The sequence below is a fragment of the Epinephelus fuscoguttatus genome, linkage group LG17 (assembly GCF_011397635.1).
Source record: "Epinephelus fuscoguttatus linkage group LG17, E.fuscoguttatus.final_Chr_v1".
Taxonomy (NCBI): domain Eukaryota; kingdom Metazoa; phylum Chordata; class Actinopteri; order Perciformes; family Serranidae; genus Epinephelus; species Epinephelus fuscoguttatus.
Window position 1 is genome coordinate 6,918,973 of NC_064768.1, and position 21,167 is coordinate 6,940,139.

At 40.0% G+C, this 21,167-nt stretch overlaps 1 long non-coding RNA gene across 1 annotated transcript; it reads right to left on the reverse strand.

Annotated features, from left to right (window-relative positions):
* Window positions 1-6,468: 6,468 nt before the first annotated feature.
* Window positions 6,469-11,343, reverse strand: LOC125904215 (uncharacterized). The gene is made up of 3 exons (XR_007451406.1): window positions 11,190-11,343; window positions 10,965-11,072; window positions 6,469-6,920 (listed from the first exon to the last, which is right to left on the reverse strand). It is a non-coding gene; the product is annotated as an uncharacterized LOC125904215 (long non-coding RNA).
* Between the last annotated feature and the right edge of the window lie 9,824 nt (window positions 11,344-21,167).

Below are 21,167 nucleotides of genomic sequence, written 5' to 3' on the forward strand. Positions count from 1 at the left end.
GAACATTAGGAAGTCAATGCACCCCCATTTAGTGGTTAATATGATATCTAACCAATCAGCCTTTTTTTATTTATTACCTACTTAACGTCAAGTTACATACTTGACATATAGTTATGTAGGTTAGGTTAGGTTTAGGCAAGTTATGTTGTGTAGGTTAGGTTTAGGCAAGTAATGTTCCATAGGTTTAGGCACGTTAGGTTTACACAAGTAAGCTTATTTAGCTTAGGTTTAGACCAGTAAAATAAAGTATTTTAGGTTAAGGAAAAAGAAGTTACAAATTATAGGTTTAGACCAGTAAAGTTACGCATTTTAAGTCTGGGCAAGTCAAGTTATGAATTTTAGGGTTAAGACAAGTAAAGTTATGTATTTTAGGTTCAAGCAAGTAAATTTATGTATTTTAGGTTCAGGGAAGTAAAGTCACGTGGGTTAGGTTTTGACAAGTAAAGTTACATAAGTTAGGTTCAAGCATGTAAAGTTGCATAAGTCAGGTTTAGGTAAGTAAAGTTACATAGGTTAGGTTTTGGCAGGGAAAAGTACGTAGGTTTGGTTTCGGCAAGTAAAGTTACGTAGATTAAGTTAAGGCAAGTTCATTCATTCATTCATCTTCTAACCGCTTTATCCTCTTGAGGGTCGCGGGGGGCTGGAGCCTATCCCAGCTACATCGGGCGAGAGGCAGGGTACACCCTGGACAGGTCGCCAGACTATCGCAGGGCTGACACATAGAGACAAACAACCATTCACGCTCACATTCACACCTACGGACAATTTAGAGTTACCAATTAACCTAGTCCCCAATCTGCATGTCTTTGGACTGTGGGAGGAAGCCGGAGTGCCCGGAGAGAACCCACGCTGACACGGGGAGAACATGCAAACTCCGCACAGAAGGGCTCCCGCGCCCGGGATCGAACCGGCAACCCTCTTGCTGTGAGGTGAGAGTGCTAACCACCACACCACCGTGCCGTTAAGGCAAGTTGAGTTATCTATTTTAGGTTTAGGCATGTAAAGTTATGTATTTTAGGTTTAAGTAAGTTATGTATTTAGGTATTTTAGGTTCAGGCAAGTGAAGATAAGTAGGTTTCAGACTTGGCAAGTAAAGTTATGTATTTTAGGTTTAAGTAAGTTATGTATTTAGGTATTTTAGGTTCAGGCAAGTGAAGATAAGTAGGTTTCGGACTTGGCAAGTAAAGTTATGTATTTTAGGTTTAGGCACGTAATGTTATGTAGGTTAGGTTTTGGCAAGTTAGGTCACGTAGGTTAGGTTTAGGCAAGTAAAATTATGTAACTTAATTTACATAGGTGACGTTGGGGCAAATAAAGTTACGTAGGTTAGGTTAGGGCAAGTAAAGCTACATAGTTTAAGTTCAGGCATGTACAGATACGTAGGTTAGGTGTGGGCAAGTAAATTTACATAGGTAAGGTTTTAGGCAAATAAAGTTATGTATTTTAGGTAGGGCTGGGTGATCATACGATCTCAATTCGGGATTGCGATAAAATTTTGATCAATCTCAATTATCAGCATGGGACATTTTGAATCGATATCATATGGCAAAAGTAAGAGCAACAACAGCATATCAGAGTCTGCTGGCTACCATATGCCATGCAGGCAGGATACACCCACTTCTTATTGTAAGCGTGGCTACAGTTGTGACGGGAGGTAAACGGAGAGAGAAGTTGGAAAAAGGAGAAAAAAATGAGTGAAACTGAAGTCGAGGACGGCAAAAATAATGCAGAACGTGAAAGCGACATCACTATATCATCCGGAACCAAAGATATTGTTAAGGTGATAAGGTGTATTTTAATAAACCTGCCTTTGGTTTAATTTATTCTTTCAAGCTTTATTCCTTTTCATCTTATCTGAGTTCTGTTGTATGTTTGTGCTCCATAGATTTAATTGCAAACTACAACTGTTTAGTAAGTTAAAGATGTGCTGCTAACGACAGCTTGAAGTGGGGATGAGGTCTTAAGGTTTTTTTGGAAGGTCTTAAAAAAGGTATTGAAATTAACCTCAGGATTCCTGCATATACCCTGTGAAAACATTTTGTTCTCAATATTGGAAAAGCATATTATTTAGTGTTTTATGTTATTAAACTTTTATTGTTAAGTTTCAATGAATCCCTTGTTTCTTCAAGCTCCATCAGGATGCTCCCTGAACTGGCAGAATCAGCAGAAACCACATATCGTGATAAAAATCGAGATTGATCAATGTGAAAAAATATATTGTGATAACATTTTTTGCCATATCGCCCAGCCCTAATTTTAGGTTTAGACAAATAAAGTTATCAGTAGCGGCCTGTGGTGAAATTGTGGGTGAGCGGAGGTCTCGCTGCCATGTTTCTCTGGTAGCCTACTTGGTTTTGACCAAAATTCAGCATCATCTGAGTACTGTTCTTTGAAAAACAAAACTCGATTTACACCAGAAAACTTGGACTGACCACTGCCTGGTTTGCAACGCTGATTTGGAAGACGGATTGAAAGAAAAACAACAACGCCGGCTGAGCCGGGTCACTGGCTGGCTTGACAGCTGGCATTTAAACCTGACGAAATGGGATCAAAAAAGATTCCCACAGCTGAGGAAGTTGAAGAAATAAAAAGATCGCTCGACTTTCTGACAGAGGAGGTTACGGCAGTTAGACTACAACAGAAAACTATTCTGGACCTGGTAGTCGAAGTCAAGGCTCTGGGACAACAAAACTCGGAGCAGGAGAAAAGGATTGATTTTCTGGAGAACCGGGTGGCCGATTTAGAGCAGTACACAAGAATGAATGCTATCATAGTCTCCGGACTGGAGATAAAACCTTGGAGTTATGCCCGGGCTGTGACGGGGATGAACAACAAGGAGCAAGAATCAGTCTCAGTGGAGCAACAGGTGACAGCGTTCCTTCAGTTTAAGGGGATTGAAGTGGACAATAACAACATAGAAGCTTGTCATCCTTTGCCTTGGAAAAACAAGACTGAAAAGCCGGCCATAATAATGAGGTTCGTGAACAGAAAGCATAAAAATGCACTAATAAGACAAGGAAAGAAGCTGAAGGGGTCAGATGTTTATCTCAATGAGCACCTGACAAAAAGGAACGGGGACATGGCCAGAAGAGCTCGCTTCCTAAGGAAACAGAGGAAGATCCAATCTACTTGGACAGCTAACTGCAAAATCTACATAAAGCTGAACAGATCACCAGAGGAGGCCAAAGTGCTGGTCATCAGAGACATAGATGAATTGGACAAATACAACTGAGACCAAAAGAACAACATACAGGAACAGCACAAGGTAATAAATAACTAAAAAGAGTGACTACACATCACATACAAAAATGACTAGCTCTGACAAATATCAGTCAACTCCAACTGGAGATAATGGAGAGGAACAGCAACAAACATGGGATATGGAATACAAAAAAATGGAATTAAAAACTTTTGAACACACAGACCACAAATTACAAAACATGGAGAACGAAATTGATCCTGAAAATAATTTGTACAACAGTCTACATAATCACTGTGAATACTATACTGAAGAGCAGTTTAACATGCATGGATGGAGTAATATCAGTAATTCACTTCAATAGTTGGAGCCTCAATACAAACTTTTCAAAGATACAGTATTGCCTAAAACAACTGAAAAAGAAATTTACTGCAATAGCTATCTCGGAGACGTGGCTCAATGAGGAGCAAGCTGCAATGGTTGAGATTGAGGGATATGAGATGTTTTATATGAACAGGAACAAGAAAAAAGGTGGTGGAGTAGCTATATACATTGACAGAAGTTATAGTAGTAAACTAGTTAGTAAAAAGTCACTTACTATTGACAACCTTATGGAATGTGTCACTGTGGAAATGGAGATGGAGAAATCAAAAAATATAATAATAAGCTGTGTATATAGAACGCCAGGATCATGTATTAATACATTCAGGGAAAATCTATTGGAGCTGTATACCGCCATAAACAATAAGAAAATGTTTTTTGTTTGTGGAGACTTCAATATTGATTTGTTTAACCCACTTGAAAATAATCCAACTGCAGAATTCATAAACGCAATGTACAGTATGAGTCTATATCCCTCAATCACAAGACCTACTAGAATTACAACACACAGTGCTACACTGATTGATAACATATTTACCAATGTAATCGACAGAAAAATAGAAAGTGGGCTACTTGTAAACGACATAAGCGACCATCTGCCAGTCTTCACAACTTTCCAGAGCTGTACCAGGACCAATAAAGAAAGTAAGACTACCATAACAATTAGACACAAAACACAAGTGGCAATTAATTCTTTTAGAAATGATCTAATGAATCAAAACTGGAACAAAGTTTATGTGGAAGATGTGGATGAAGCATATGAGTCATTCTTGTCCATAACAACTGCTCTGTATGAAAAAAAACTGTCCTATAGTAAAGAAAGCAGTAAAACAGAAATTTGCTGAAAAACTGTGGCTAACTAAGGGAATACAAAATGCATGTAAGAAGAAAAATCAATTATATAAAGAATTCTTAAAGAAAAGAACAGTAGAAGCAGAGAACACCTATAAGACCTATAAAAACAAACTGACAAAAATCATGAGAAGCAGCAAAAGGGATTACTACAGTAAATTACTGGAGGACAACAAGAATGATATCAAACAAACATGGAAGGTTCTGAATGAGATCATCAAAAATAGAACTGGAAAAATAGAATATCCAAATCATTTCCTGACAGAGAACAATGCACTCATCAGTGACATGCACTTAGTTGCAGATGGAATTAATGATTTTTTTTGTTGGTGTTGGTCCTGGTCTGGCTAGAGAGCTTGAAAGGTATGATTGTAGAAATGATGTTGAAAGCGATGACTTAATTGTAAATGAATCTATGTTTATAATGGGAACAGATGAAAATGAAATCACTGAAATTGTGAAATCATTTAAGAGCAAGAAGTCAACAGATTGGAATGGTATTGATATGTCTATGATCAAAAACATCATTGAGTGTGTGGTGAAATCTTTGACACATATCTGTAATCAATCCCTAAAGACTGGTATATTTCCTAAAAAAAAAAAAATGAAAATAGCAAAGACTGGAAATAGACACAAGCTCTCAAATTACAGACCTGTCTCCTTACTGCCACAATTTTCAAAAATAAAAAAAACTCTTCTATAGCAGACTGAATGATTTCATCATTAAACATAATGTACTGTGTGATCAGCAATATGGATTTCGAGCTAACAGGACAACTTCATTTGCATTAATGGAATTTGTTGAAGAAATAACAACTGCAATAGAGAAAAAAGAATATGCAATAGGAATATTTCTAGATCTCAAAAAAGCATTCGATACTGTCGGCCATAACCTTTTATTAAAGAAAATACAGAGATATGGAGTCAGAGGGGTGGCACTTTCCTGGGTCAGCAGTTACCTGGAGAACAGGTATCAGTATGTGCAAATGAATAATGACTTTAAATCTCAACTTCAGAAGGTCACTTGTGGGGTTCCCCAGGGCTCAGTTTTGGGACCAGTGTTATTTATCCTGTACATAAACAGTATAAGCAAGGTTTCCAAATTATTAAAAACTGTTGTTTTTGCTGATGATACAAATCTACTCTGTTGTGGTACGAACATGGAACAACTTTTGGATACAGTTGAGAGGGAACTGAAATCTTTAAAGAGATGGTTTGATTATAATAAATTAACACTGAACCTGAGTAAAACAAAATTTATAACTTTTGGAAATTGATCAACAAACTTCATAAGAAAACTCATGATAAACAATGTTGAAATTGAAAGAGTGTCTGAAAACAAGTTTCTTGGAATATTAATAGATAATAAATTGTGCTGGGAGCCACATATAAACTACATCAAAACCAAAATATCAAAGTCAATTGCAATACTATTCAAAGTCAAAGATTTTTTGAATCAAACACCATTATACAGCTTGTACTGCTCCTTTATTCTTCCATACATGAGCTACTGTGTGGAAGTGTGGGGAAACACGTACAAAACAAACACAAATCCAATCTATATTCTTCAAAAAAGAGCCATAAGAATTGTAAATAAAAACACTTATGGAGAAACAACAAACCCACTCTTTATCAAATCAAAAGCTCCAAAATTTAAAGATCTGGTTGACTTCAAAACAGCTCAAATCATGTATAAAGCTAAAAATAAATTACCTAACAGTATCCAAGAGTTGTTTCAAATGAGAGAAAATCAGCACGACCTGAGGGGAACGAGTGTATTAAAGAAACAATTAGTGAGAACAAACACAAAATATCACTGTGTTACAGTTCAGTCAGACAACTCTGGATTGAATTTAGCAATTTATTGAGCATAAATATTTGCAGAGCAGAATAGTTTTAGCATGACTAAAGCAAGATTGGCATCAGGCTCTATCTCAGTTTATTCATTCCCTGAAAATGATCTGCATGACAGACATTACAGGGAATGAATAGCAGACCCCCAACAGCTGCAGATGCAGAGCCTGAAGCTGCCCAGTTATGAGAATGGTGGAGCATCTACCATAGAATCAGCCCTGTCAGTCTATTTAGAGCCTAAAAGGATAATTAGCAGCAAACCCCCTTCCCAGCAATCCACCAGATACAACCATAATGTGCAGCTGAACATTTATTGAAGCCGGATTACAGGGCATGAGCACTCATGATTTTTTGAGCCTGCAGAATTTCATTTTTGTTGAAGCGAATATATCTGACGTAAGCAGCCGAAGACCATCGGCCCAGAGACTTAAGGGAAGGCGTGGGCACGAGCAGTGCTGCAGTTGTATTTGCCCCAATTCGGAGGGAGTGAGCAGTGTACGCCGCTGGAGACAGCCCACAACTCAAGCAGAGTTCACGCAGCCTTTCGGAAAACCAAGATCTGGTCATGGGCTTGCTGCCATCAATGGTAAAAAGTGGGTCACCAGGAGCAGGAGCAGGTCGGGTTTTCAGGTAGCTCAGCATGGAGGCGAAAGGATAGAAAGCAGAATTAATTTTTGCAATCACCACAGGCTTTCCTTTATTCATCATCATTCATATTCATCTGTCTTAGAATGTTTTATATAAACAGTGAAATGATCAAATTCTAATATTAAATCAGAAAAACAGAGGTCGTGCAGAGGGTTGAAAGAAAGAGACCGAGTGGTGAACTCCCCACACCTCATGAAACCATAAAACGCCATTAAAAGAACAGCTTCCACATTCTGTTAACGCCAGGAGTGAACAGCCCAGATCTTAACTTTGAAATCAGTCTGTGCACCAAGGAGATAGTGACAGGTAAATGTTTATCATTGCCTGGAGGTCACTCTTTTTTGAGGCCGTTGAGAAGCAGGCGAATGCTGGGATGCATTAACAGTGCTACAGACTGAAGGATCTTGACAACGAAGATGAAACTGAACGCCGGCTATCATGGCTTTAATGGAGAGAGGCTGCAACTTACGGGACTCAAAAGAGTGGACAATACATGCGCAAACGAAGGGAATATTGACTGGCAAGGGTGGGCAAGCAAAACGAGCACAGAAAGAAGAGAAAAACCACCAAGCAGAATCATAAGTTTTTAATGTGTTCTTTGATAGACCTTTCCTCATATTTGGCAGCAGAATTTAGCAGAGAGGGCAGAGGGCCTTCGCATCCTAATCTAGAATGACTTGAGAGATTAGAGGGCAGGGCAGGCCACTGGGCTTGGCATTTGGACACAGGGTTTTGAATTTCTGAAATTTAAAATGAGAGAGAGCATCAGCTACACTGTTGTCATGACCAGGAATATAGACAGCGCGCATTAAAAAATTACCTGTCACGCATGTCCAGGTGAGGCGTCTGAGAAAACAATTAATTGTGGGCGTCTTAGAGCGCCCTTTGTTAATCATGTTAACAGTAGCTTCATTATCACACAAGACTACAATCTGTTTCTGAGACCATTTGCTGACCCACAATAAGGAAGCCACAACAATTGGGTACAGTTCAAATAATGTCATTGATTTGCAGTCTGACGGTAAAGTGAGCATTTCCTCTGGCCAAGCTGCAGAAAACCATTCCCCCTTGAAGAACCCCCCGAAACCAACAGAAGGAGCAGCATCTGTGAAGAACTCAATCGAAGCGGAAGTTTCTGATGTGTTATTATAAAAAAAAGAAATGTCGTTCCACTGATCTAAAAAGAAGGACCAAAACCGAAAGTCAGACAGGCACCCTTGTATGGGGTGCCGTTTGTAAAGTGTCTCACGCTGAAAATAACAAACATTTTGCCACATTTAGCTTCAAACAATGTTTAAAAAAGTATTGTGATTTTTTTTAACGTCACCTTTTACCACATTTACAGCAATATTTGTTAACTTAGAAATATATTAAATAGTTAAATCTAAATATTAAATCTAAATCTAAATGCTAAATCTAAATCTAAATATTAAATCTAAATCTAAATCTAAATGTTAAATCTAAATGTTTTGGGTGAAACTAAATATTTAGCTAATATGCAAATTCACACTGCCGGTCACCGGAAGTACCAAAATAAAAGCTTGAGATGGTCAGATTGTTTATAGAATCAAATAACGAATTAAAACCAACTTATCGGGGGAAATGGACACTTGAACATCCATTAGCGTGATGATAACTACGTAAAATAACAAGAAACGTGTTTGGAGAAATTTTATTTGATGTGTACTTTGAGCTGTTAGTGTCCCTTCTGAGGGAATCACCTTGTTGTTTACAAATACTTCCGGGTAGAAAACCAGCGGAGTTTAGCAACATATATATGCACATCTCACGTTTTTCACGTCACTGTATCACCGTTTAGACTAATCTGGTGTTTGTAAAGCCTATAAACACTATGACTGAACAAACATTACTATCACGGTCTGAAATTAATAACATGGTTATCGTAGATTAGCGGGGCTAACTGTTAGCCGTTAGCCCCATTAGCGGTGTCTGTAATGACTCACTAACTCTAAACGGTCCGTGAAGAAAATATTTTTTCCAGCGGATGTCTTAGTTACAACATGGTTGAGCTAACTTGAGTAGTTTAATGTCGTATCCGACAATGGGAGACATTTAACAGATGGCGTCCTGATAGCTTTGCTGCTGCTGCGGCCACTGATGCTTTCTAGACATCGTGATTTCCCAAAACTGAATAAATACCACACATCACAACACAAAACTGCTTTGCTAGCTCAATCATGTTGTAACTAAGACATCCGCTGGAAAAAAATATTTTTTTCACGGACCGTTTAAGAGTTAATGAGTCATTACAGACACCGCTAACGGGGCTAACAGCTAACGGTTATTAGCTTAGCTTAGGTTGTTAATCCCTCAGAAGGGACACTAACAACTCAAAGTACACGTCAAATAAAATTTCTCCAAACACGTTTCTTGTTATTTTAGGTAGTTATTATCACGCTAATGTATGTTCAAGTGTCCATTTCCCCCGATAAGTTGGTTTTAATTCGTTATTTGATTCTATAAACAGTCTGACCATCTCGAGCTTTTATTTTGGTACTTCCGGAGACCGGCAGTGTGAATTTGCATATTAGGTAAATATTTAGTTTCACCCAAAACATTTAGATTTAACATTTAGATTTAGATTTAGATTTAATATTTAGATTTAGATTTAATATTTAGATTTAGATTTAGATTTAGCATTTAGATTTAGATTTAATATTTAGATTTAACTATTTAATATATTTCTAAGTTAACAAATATTGCTGTAAATGTGGTAAAAGGTGACGTTAAAAAAAAAAATCACAATACTTTTTTAAACATTGTTTGAAGCTAAATGTGGCAAAATGTTGATGTTATTTTCAGCGTGAGACACTTTACAAACGGCACCCCATACCTTTGATCTAATATTATATCCTGAAGATTTTTAACCGTTTTTGACAGGTCAAGCAATCGGGACACAAATGCATGCCCTTGAGGGATAATTCTCATAGCAAAATTAAGATGGCCCAACAGAGAGAGAAGATCCCTTTTTGAAACTGAAGCAGCTAGGGGGAATGATTTTAAAATATCCCTAATGCGACACAATTTCTCTTCAGGGAGAGCGGCTTGCATTAGTACACTATCTAACATGATACCTAAAAACTCGATGCGCTTACTGGGACCGACAGTTTTTTCTTCGGACAGGGGCACTCCGAGAGAAGAAAAAACATTTCTGACAATTGATATGCAACGAGCTGGGGGCGAAGATGGAAAATCGACCACTAGGAAATCGTTTAGGAGATGCAGGACAAATGGTAATTTATAGATATTATACAAAATCTGGCATAAAGCCTCCGATAGTGTGTCAAATATGCGAGGGCTGCTTCGGCATCTGAAGGTTAATTTAACTGTGAAATAAAACATTGGGAGGGATGGAGCGGCATCACTTTAAAAGCATCAGTAATGTCAGCTTTCCCTAGCCAAGCACCTTGCCCTGCAGATTTAATCATTTGAATCACGTTCTCAACCGTAGCATAGAACAGAGAAAATGGAGCGAGAGGAATAAGGCTATTAATACTCAGAACAGGACCATTATGAGGAGCGGACAAATCTATGATCAGACGTTTTTTCCCCGAGTATTTGCGGGTAGCTACACCTATAGCGCTGACCCTGAACGGACTAAAAGGAGGTTTGGAAAATGGACCTATCATGAACCCTTTCTTAATCTCCTTCTCGAGCAGCTCATCTACAACCTTAGGCTCCTTAAACGCTGATTGCTGATTTTTACACACACAAGTCTTAGGAAGCCAACAAAGGCTGGCTAAAAACCCCTGAACAAGTCCAGTTATTAGATAACTGACAAAAGATCTGATAGGATGATTTCTGAGAGCCCTAGAGAGAGCCGGGACATTCACAGGCATGGAGGGATGAGCTTGAGCAGAATTTATCTCTGATTTTGCAGGACGCACCCATCTTGGGCACACAGATCTCAGGTGGCTGTCCGCGCACCAGCTGCAAATATGCAAATATTTACAGTTGCGGTAAGTACAGACATTTTCATTAAAACTGATACATATAGGAGTATTATTACCAGGTATCACTCCCTCCAGGAATTAGATGACACCATTGGGTTTCAGATACTGATGGATTTATTCTCATTTCTCCGCCCTTCGTCACCGTCATCAAATCCACCGTCAAACTGTTCAAATATATGACAATTTACAGAATGACAACATATTATATTACTTACACGCTGTAGAAACATGACAGTAAAAATGCACAATGAACACACAGTAAATCCCAAAATGAAATATACCTCGCTGGCTGCACACAACCGAGAGGGAATGAGTCCACTAAAGCAAAAATATAAAAATAAAAACTTCAAAAAACGGCAATAAAATTACTGCTTCCTTTGTCCGATGATGAAATGTTACCTTAAACTCTTAACTTTCTCCGCTCTCAACTCCTTCTTGGAGGAGATTACAACCGCAGCATCTCTGTACCTGCTCTGCACCTCATGTAAACATCATGCGCAACACCCAAAAGCATCCCTGCGCAACACAATACACAACCAGTACCTCTGCAGCCCTGATACAAACCAAAATCGAAATTCAGGAAAATAAATCATTTAAATAATATGTGAACAAAACATATCAAATAATGACATAAATAATATTTATGGCAGTTAAACCAGGTAAATAAGGCACCTGAGTTTTGCATGCGGCAGGACCCGTAGCTTGGAGCCGTGGAGTATTGGCCTGAAACGCAGTCTTAGGACAGAGTGGGGCCATGGTTAAATGATCCGCAGATAGAGCATGATAAGGCTTGATGTCTGGTGAAGTGTCTGCTTATTAAAGCTAGATCTACAACTGACCAGTCTATCCGCTGATTACTTTTCTGGAGGTACATAGCGGATTTAGATTGTCTGCGTTCAGGAAAGACTTCACGAATAGTGTCTCTAAAAGACACCAAAAGCCACATTGAACTCGGCTAGTGTCAGTGATTTTGACAGTCTGGGGTCATTATCCTTTAAAAAGATAGAGAAGTCGCCACAGTCCACCATCCGTTTATCTGATGTGTCAGAAACACAAATCAAAATCTTGACCAGATTGACGTCCTGCCCTAATAAAACAAGTAAGCATAGAGCAATCAGATTAAAAAGCAAACATGGCAATAAAAAGTAAATCAAGATTGGGCTGTATACCTGCGATAATCTGGTTCCTGAGAACATCAGGAATAGCCCCAGCTGGGGACAGGAACGGCACACCCGTAGTTGGCGCAGGAACTGCAGTTCCCAGAGTCCTCCGGGGCAAGGACAGGGGCTTGGCCGATGATGTCGAGGGTTCCCTGCCCGGAGGGAAAGCGGAAGTGGAGCCTGCTGCGGTGGATTCAAGCACAACCAGACGGTTATCCATGCTTATTAAGGAGGATTTAATATCGGACAGAGCCGACAACAGTTCATCATTTGGCTGAACAAACGCCTGAGTGGAAGACAATTTCCCCTTCTTTCGGGGAGTGTAAGTGGACTTGGCAGGGGCTTTTGGCAGGGGCTTTCCCCTTCTTGCTTTTTGTGGCGGGGCCCTCTGGCTCCGGATCTTCGATCGCACCGGGAACGTGCTCTACAAGAAACTCGAACAGTTCCTCATGACTGAGGCCGCATGGAGCAGAGACCCCGCCGGCATAGAGAGCCTCGAGGATCTGGATCGTGGGCCAGTCACTCAGTTGCTTGAGAACCAGGCGAGAGCTGCGATGAGGAGCTGTGGGAAGGGCTCCCTGATCCACAGAAGGAGAAGGCGCTTCGTTGTCGGTGTCTGGGATTTCCAGCTGTCCTTCCAACAACCCGCCTTCGCTTCCTGACTCGGATGAGACGGAGGACATGATGGCAAGGATCAGAAGCCCCAGTAATGTCAAAATGAAAAGCTTCATAAGCAGCACACAGCAGCGGCAGCAGCAGCAGCGAGAGCAGCAGAACACAGCAGGATCAGCAGCAGAAACAGCAGCAGAGCAGCAGTAGCACCATGCAGAATGCAGCAGCAGAGTAGCAAGGAATGATCAGGTAAGTGCAGGGGGTTTAAATAGCCCGCCCTATCAGCTGAGGAGAGCATGTGGCTGATGAGCTGATCAGGATTGGCGCACTTGAGTTGTCTGCCTGAACTAGCTCCGCAGGCTTCGCATCATTTAAAGGAGTCACCTCGTGGAATAATTGTAACAAGGAACTGAAAGCATGTCCTGTTGTTGAAGTATGTCTCATTCTGATTGCAATGTTCTTTTTATGGATTTCTTGCTTGATTTGTTTGAGCTGTATATGTTAAATGATGCGGAAAGCTTAAAAATTTAGGTTCAATATAAAGTTTAAAGATAAAATATAGAAAGAAAAAAGGGGTAGGACTAGATAGGTTCACACTTCCTTTCTGCTCCTTTTCGGACGTGAAATATGCAAATATGTTTCCGAGTTGTATTTCTTTGTTTAATAGTTTTGTTGTTGTTGTTGTTGTTGTTTGTTTTTGTTTTCTTTGGTTTGTCTTTGTGACTTGCCGAATAGCTGACCTTTACTTTATGCAACTTGATTATTCATGTCTTTCATTTTTTATTTCTTTATTATTATATTTTTATTTGTTTTGTTTTTTTCTAACCAAAGCTTGTGTGTTTCTTTTAAACATGTCCGAATAAACATTATGCTATTCTATTATTCTATTCTAAAAATTGGGTGGGAGGACTAACGCATTAGGCCTATGGCCTATACTGATCAGTAGTTCAGCTGCAGTAACAGTAACATCTCACCAAGATACAGTACCAGGGGTCCGTTTCACAAAGCAGGTTTAGTGAAAACTCAGAGTCTGTTAACCCTGAAATGAGGGAAACTCTGAGTTTTCCGTTTCAAAAAGGGAGGTAACTCAAACCAGAGAAAGAGGGGTAACTCTAGCCTGTTTCAGAGAGAGAGGTAACTTAAGCTCTCGGTCAGTTACCGTAGTAACAGACTCTATGAACCTAACCTGGTCGGGACCAGGTTTTTCTCAATGAACCTCGAGTTTCTCTCTGTCTCCGCCCTCTTTCAGAGCCACACACTCCATTTGATTTCCTCATTCATTCAGTCAGCAGGCGAGTTTTGGCTTAGCCTAGTTCTGCCCTCTGTCATTTAAAAAAAATCAGAGTCAGTAGAAGTCTATTAGGCACAGTAGGTGGCGACTTTTTTCACTAACATGGCATGTCCTTTTGATAACGATCCCGTGGATGAAGGTGCAGCATTACTGTGCAGAGAATTAAATATTCGTCGGGAGATGGTTATCAGACCGCGCATAGATGTTTTAGCATTTCCAGACAATTATCTTTTTGAGCTGTAATGTTTCACGTCACAGTCCATCATCTACATACACAACCTAATCTGTCCTTACATTTGCAACATTACCAGTCGTAGTCATGCTCTCACATCCCAGCAGATATTGTGTGTTGTGCTGCGTTTCTTTGCAAATGGAAGTTTTTTGTACAATGTCGGAGATGCTGAGCACTTGAGTAAGGCAACTGTATGCAGGGCGGTCAGAAAAGTGTGCTCGTTTCACGGGCATCTGCCTTCTTTCTGTTGGCTGAGTAGAAGTCTGTGTTAGTTTAAATAGGCTTAATTATTTAACAGAACATGATATAGATGAGAAGACATTTATGTGTGTGAAAACAGCATTATGTTGGGGATAAAACAACTGCACAGTCAAACAGCAACTTAATATTTACTTTACAATGTAAAACATGATCAAAATGAGGTACCCCCATGAGATTATGCCGAGGTCTTACCTGTTTGAACAATGTTTTTATATTTCATCCTAAACTGCTGCCAAGTGCGCTTCTCCCCCGCGGGATTGCACCTAAAAGAAATAAATTAATAGGCTACCATTCAAGTAGTTTTCCCCTGTAATATTATTGTGATTGCAAAGGACTACATTTAAACTTATGCACTGACCAGAGCAGCAATGTTCTCCCACGCCGTCTCCCTCTCTTTTGCAGCTGCAGCGGTGTTGCACTTCTTTTTGAAAACGTGTGCAAACTCGTCGCATGAGCGCATTAAGATTTCGAATTCTAGTGGGGTGAAAAACACAGCCCTCCTCTTCCACGTTGCCATGGTGACTCGTCGAATCGGGGCTCCATTGATGCTGGCTTTTTATACTTGTGGTGCACGCGCTTAACTCCAGGTGAAACTACTCCAAGTTGATTAAACTGATTCAAATCAGCCGTTCTGGAACTGGAAACTCAGAGTTTCCTATCTCAGAGTAGATCAACTCAGAGTTCAGGATTAGACTCAGAGTTTGTTGAACCTGCTTTCTGAAACGGACCCCAGGTTACAGCAACAATGCACTACAACAAAACTAGAGAATTGGGCTACAAAAATGTTCTGATGCCAAAAGCTCTCTCTCTCTCTCTCTCTCTCTCTTTCGCTGGCGCACTTGCACACACACACACACACACATACACTGACTATTTTCCGCTGTACACACAGACAGGAAAGGTAAAGAAAGGAAAGAAGTAATGCTCCTTTAATAAGAGGTTAGGGCTTGGGCCTAGAGCTGGGCGGTATGACCTAAAATCAATACCACGGTATTATTTGGGGGGGGATGCGGTGACGGTATGATATCGCAGTATCGTCTTCTCTCTTTTTTTTTTTTACACCTTAAATAAAACAATTTAAAAACCCATAAAAGTCTAGGATGGGAACTATTTATCATCAGAAGTAAAACAGTTGCTAATCCATCTATTATTGTGTATAAAACGTTATATAGTATGTATAAACGTTAGAGGGAAGAGGGAGGGCCGTTGGCTCCCGGGCCCCCTACTCCCGCGGGCCTGGGTTTGGTGCGGTCGGCCAGGCCACCTCCATCACATAGCAAGGGCTGAATTAATTTAGCCCAACTGGACAGTAAATCAAGGGGGTTGTCATGACACCTGTCACTCACGATGTGACAACAATGATTGGAAGCTGATTCTAGGAGTATGGGCTGTAAAAAATTAGCCCACTTAGATAAATATGTTTTTGTGACTATTTTAGTGCTGTTGCTGCTATAGATTCCACCAAAAACAGTCAGTTCTAAGGTTCAATAACTAATATTTTGATATTTTCTTTAATTTAATAATTTTCTCGCCTTTATTGTAAAAGATAGGCAGGGGTTAGCCCTGCTAGCCCATTTACACCAGGCGTCTCTGAAAGTTATGGTGGTTAGGTTTATGCAAGTAAAGTTACATAGGTTAGATTTGTTGGGGTCAACTTATTTTTACCTCACTCGGCAGCACCATAAATGTTGGGGTCAACACACTAGGTTTCACACGGAGGCACCAAATATGTTGGGATTTAATTGGCTATCGGAAATAATTAATAATTATTATTAATAATTAATAATTATGTTAAATAATGTGACTTAATTAACATTAAATCACCTCGTGGGGCACCATTCCCATAAAGGAAAAAATGATAGCCAGTTAAAGATATCAGTCTCATAATATACACTAAACTATCAATTTAGAGTTTGATTAATAATTAAATTAATGACAACAACCAAAATTAACGGTAACACCTGAAGGATTTCGGAGTTCTTGACACAGCAGAGGTTGACTATTCATTCACCGTTGTGCAACATTAAACAGACAGCAGGTATTATAGAATTATATTTATTCACAAACTAGAAGAGCAAACCAAAACACACAAATTCTAAATAACTATATACAAGCTTGGTGTGTATAGGTGTGTGTGTGTGTGTGTGTGTGTGTGTGTGTGTGAGAGAGAGAGAGAGAGAGAGAGAGAGAGAGAGAGAAAGAACACAAGCTTGGTGTGTATATGTGTGTGTGTGTGTGTGTGTGTGTGTGTGTGTGTGTGTGTGTGTGTCAGAGAGAGAGAGAGAGAAAGAAGAGAGAGACAAAGGCGGGTGTGGTGATCAAGGAGCCGCTTGGTCTACAAATCAAAATGGCTGACAACAGAGAACTACCAAAATGGCTGAATCAAGGCTGCTTCAGTTTCGGGGGAGGTGTTTGTCTGACCGTGTGGTCAGGACAAAGACAAAGGAAAAGAAGCGGGAACTTTGAAATGCCTGTTTGGGTGTAGCTCTGTTGAAAGCCTATTTGTTAATGAGTCTATGTCAATGTGACGTGTGTTGCAAACAGTCTGGATTAGTGCAGAGATTGTTTAGTTGTGTGCAAGAATCTGTTTGTGAACAATATTAGCAAACTAAACACTTAGCTTTGGCGAAGCCAACTAATCAATGACCTGACTGCCAACAATCACAACAGCAACTCAATGAACAGCATCAAATCACATATAACAAGTCAAACAGTCTTGCTTAGCCTGTAAAGCTGTGATAAGCTATGCCCAGTTGTTACATTACCGATCCTTGAATGGATGGGAAGAAGAGTTGCTTTGGTGGTGTGCTGCTTTGTTAGCCGGCAGAAGAAGGCTGAGAAGGTGTGGTTTCAGCTGCAGTCTTTGTTGTGTCCTTTGTTCCAAAGGTTCTGATCCGAGGAAGCCAGTCGCTCGGGGTCCTTGCATATTTAGACGCTGGGTGCTAACTCACTTAGTTCCTTGTTGCTGGAAAGCTAGTTGCAAAACCTTGTGTTCGCAACAGAGTCTGTGATCAGTTGCCCTCCCTTTTGTGGTCTGGACCATGGAGCAGGGGTTTGGGCCTCTGCTGTCCCCGGCCCAGCCGGAAGAGGTGTTCAGCTGCTACAGCAGCTGGAGCAAGAAGAGAAAGTTCTGTGGAAGGGAGCAGATCTTGTACAGATGCCTGTGACATCACAGAGTCACATGTCACTGTAAAAGGTCTTGTCTAATCAAGTTTTGGGACTTGAGTTTCACTGAGGTGTGAGGTGAGATCTCCTGTGGAGATGGGTGTCGCATAGCCCTCTTTGTTTGAAGACAAAGAGCATGCAGAGGAAAAAGCCTTTAAATTGTCCCGTGATGATTTTACCAAATGATAAATCATTTGTGGTCCTGTGAATCCCAACAGGTTTATGCAAGTAAAGTTACATAAGTTAGGTTTAGCCAAGTACACTTATGCAGGTTAGGTACAGTACACTTATGCAGGTTAGGTTTAGATAAGTAAAGTTACATTCAGGAAAAAAACGTTAAGTCAAAAGACAAGACGTGATTGGTTTGTTTCGATTTACACCCACCCCAACAGGCCTACGTTGTAAACACAGCCAGCATGGTGAGGAGGGGTTTTTTCAACTTGCGTTGTGTGTGCCTGTTTAGCAGCCTGAATGAACACTCCATGAAGTATTGGATGACATGGTTTCATCAATGTTATCATAACTTTTTGGTACACAGTGGCTACCGTTGTTGCAATATGCGTTTGAAACAGTGAGGCGCTAGAGTGCGCTATCCGTTTGAATGCGATTTCAATGTTAGATGGGAGAAATTTCTACACACTGTGGCTTTAAGCAAAACAGGTTATTGTACCATATGTGGTAGTGATGTACAGTGGTGAGAATAATCCTCAGGGGTGTTGTGGTTTTGCCCAGCTGTTATGAGAACAATATGTGGAAGCTCCAGGCAATTCAAAGTAATATACATACATAAGATGGGACAACACTGATTGCCTTTGAAAGTTGTTGGTTAGAGGAACATCTGACTTTAAACCCAACAGGCTTCTGACCAAAGGGTTGCCACTTCCATTCTTGGATCGTCCCTCAGGCCCTTGCACCTTAACCCTAACTACTTGGTGGCTAACAGATGTGGTTGTTCTTGGCAGCATCCAGGTGTGAATGGGTGTAAAACTGAATGTGAGCAGGGCCCTCCTGGAAAAGAGATCTCACCTGTTACTGTCAGTGTTACTTCCCTGTGACTGTCTCTGATCTTAGTCATAGGCTACTTAGCTTAGATATTTAAGCATTGCCTCTTCACTTCTGTCACAGTACACACAAACCATACGACTGTAATACTTTGTCATTTCCTAGGTCCCTTAATGCTGCTTCACGCTTGAGAGCATGACATTCAAATGTTTACTATCAGGTGGTATATGGGAATGAAACTTGTCCATATATAGAGCAGAAAAGGTAGCTTTACATGCAGAGACATAATTTTACAACCACCTCTTCAAGAAGGTCTTGGTTTGGTTGTTTTGGTGCGCACCTGAGTGCAATTGCTGTGTTCACACCTGCCCAAACGAACCGCACTTGGGCAAACGAACTTGGGTTCGATTGAACCGAACCAAACAGGGCAGGTGTGAAAGCACCCTAACAGAGTTTGCTGAGTTCAACTGGGAGCAAAGGAGAAAACCATATAAACGTCCTTGAATGAGGCCCAATGTTTTGTTCCAGTGTAGGAGTGACATGGTGTGTCATGTTTATATGACACACCATGTCATGACACAGTTCTCTTCAATTACTTTATGTGTTTTCTTCATTTTGAGAGTATACATCTCTATTTAGCCTGTGATTCATAAACCAACAAGTTCAATTTAGCTGACAGATGTGGTTTTACCACACAGACTGATATGCTGTCAGCCAAAGACAAAACAGATTCTTCAGTCCTTACTGAGCTGAGTAAGTAGTTTTAGAAGGTAAATTGCCCACCACTTCTTCTCTTACATAATTTGATAATTTGATTTGAACACAAATTGTCAGATGGAAGGACATATGAAAAACAATAACCACCCCAGACACAGCCTGCTGCTGTCTGGTAAGTGATACAGAAGTATCCACTGTCGCACCACTGGACTACAGAGCAGTTTCTATCTCCAGGCTGTTTGTGGAAGGGTGGTCCCTTGTTTTAGTGGTAAACACGAAAGATTTTTTTCCCCAAACTGATGCCACAGAGTTGGAAGAAAAGTACTGTCTTTGTTTGCAGTTGCATACAGGTCCATAAAAATGTTACACCAAAGTCATGCATGCTGATCTGCCACACTTTTTGAGGGGAAATAACTTACTTCTAGTTCAATACCTCTGCTATTTTTGTTTCTTTGTTGTTGTTTTTTGTTGTTGTTGTTGTTTTTTTCATTTATGAATTATCCTAAATTTATTTACTACAAGCTCAAATGTTAAACTGCTAACTAATCACTTTTTGATTGTTGGAGAAAATGAGTGACCAAAAAAAACAGGCCTCATGATTCATCTCTAATTTTTGATCTTAAATTGACTTTACAATGAGGATTATTGGAATTACATGCAGACTGCACATAGAAAGCTAAATTTGCCACATGCATGCTGCTTCAATCATGTGGTGCAGAGGTCTTGGTCAAATTTAGGTAGAATATAAATGATCTTAATTCTGTATGTTGCACATTTCATTGAAATGTTTGTACCCATCTTCTGATGCCCACTTCCAGTTATTTTATTTACAATGTGCAAAGGGAAAACTAATTTGACAGTGAAAATGGAACAGGCTTCCTGACCCTATAAAAAATCCCACAAGTTATCACAGTTTCTCCTGTGATGTAAAAAACTGGATTTTAAGTAGTCAGTCTAGTCAGCATTGATCTCAGATAGCAACCCATTCTAAGTCCAACCTCACCACATATTGACGTTTGGTCATGGACTTTCTATCTCCACATACGACGTGCAAGGTAGCCCGGTGCATTGGTTGTTGACATTCTGGGACCCCGTGTCAAGTTCTGCCTGTTACATGCATTGTCTTCTTTCAAAATACACTTCCGTTTCACAGGAAATTTAACACTTACATACAGTCTCTTTCAAAATCAGTCAATCAATCAAACTATATTTATATAGCACTTTTCATACAAACAGAATGCAACACAAAGTGCATTACGCAATAAAGCATACAAGAAGACTTGAGACTTTAAAACTGGTGTAATGTGCGCTCTCATTCTTGTCCTTGTCAGCACACATGCAGCTGAGTTTTGTAATAACTGTAACTGATCAATGTTTTTCTTAGGAAGACCAGAAACTAGAGCTTTCTAGTAATCACTTTTGCAGGTAATGAAAGCATGCATTGGTGTCTCTGTGATGGTTTGAGAGAGAAACGGTTGTACTCTGGCAGTGTTCTTAAGATGATTAAATCCAGTTTTGGCTATACTTCTAATATAGGGTTCAAAACTAAGATTGGAGGCAAAGATAACTCCAAGGTCTTTTTTTACTTGTTGACAGGGTTTTAATGCCAGTTCTTACAGTTTTGTGTTGAGTTTCTCTTTCTGACCTTCAGGACCAATAACTGAGACCTCGGTTTTGTCTTGGTTGAGTTGAAGAAAGTTTTCTGCCATCCAGGACTTAATATCTAAAATACAGTTAAAAAGGGCATCGATTGGCCCTCAGTCATCAGGAGACACAGCCATGTACAGCTGTGTATCATCAGCATAACTATTGAAACTGA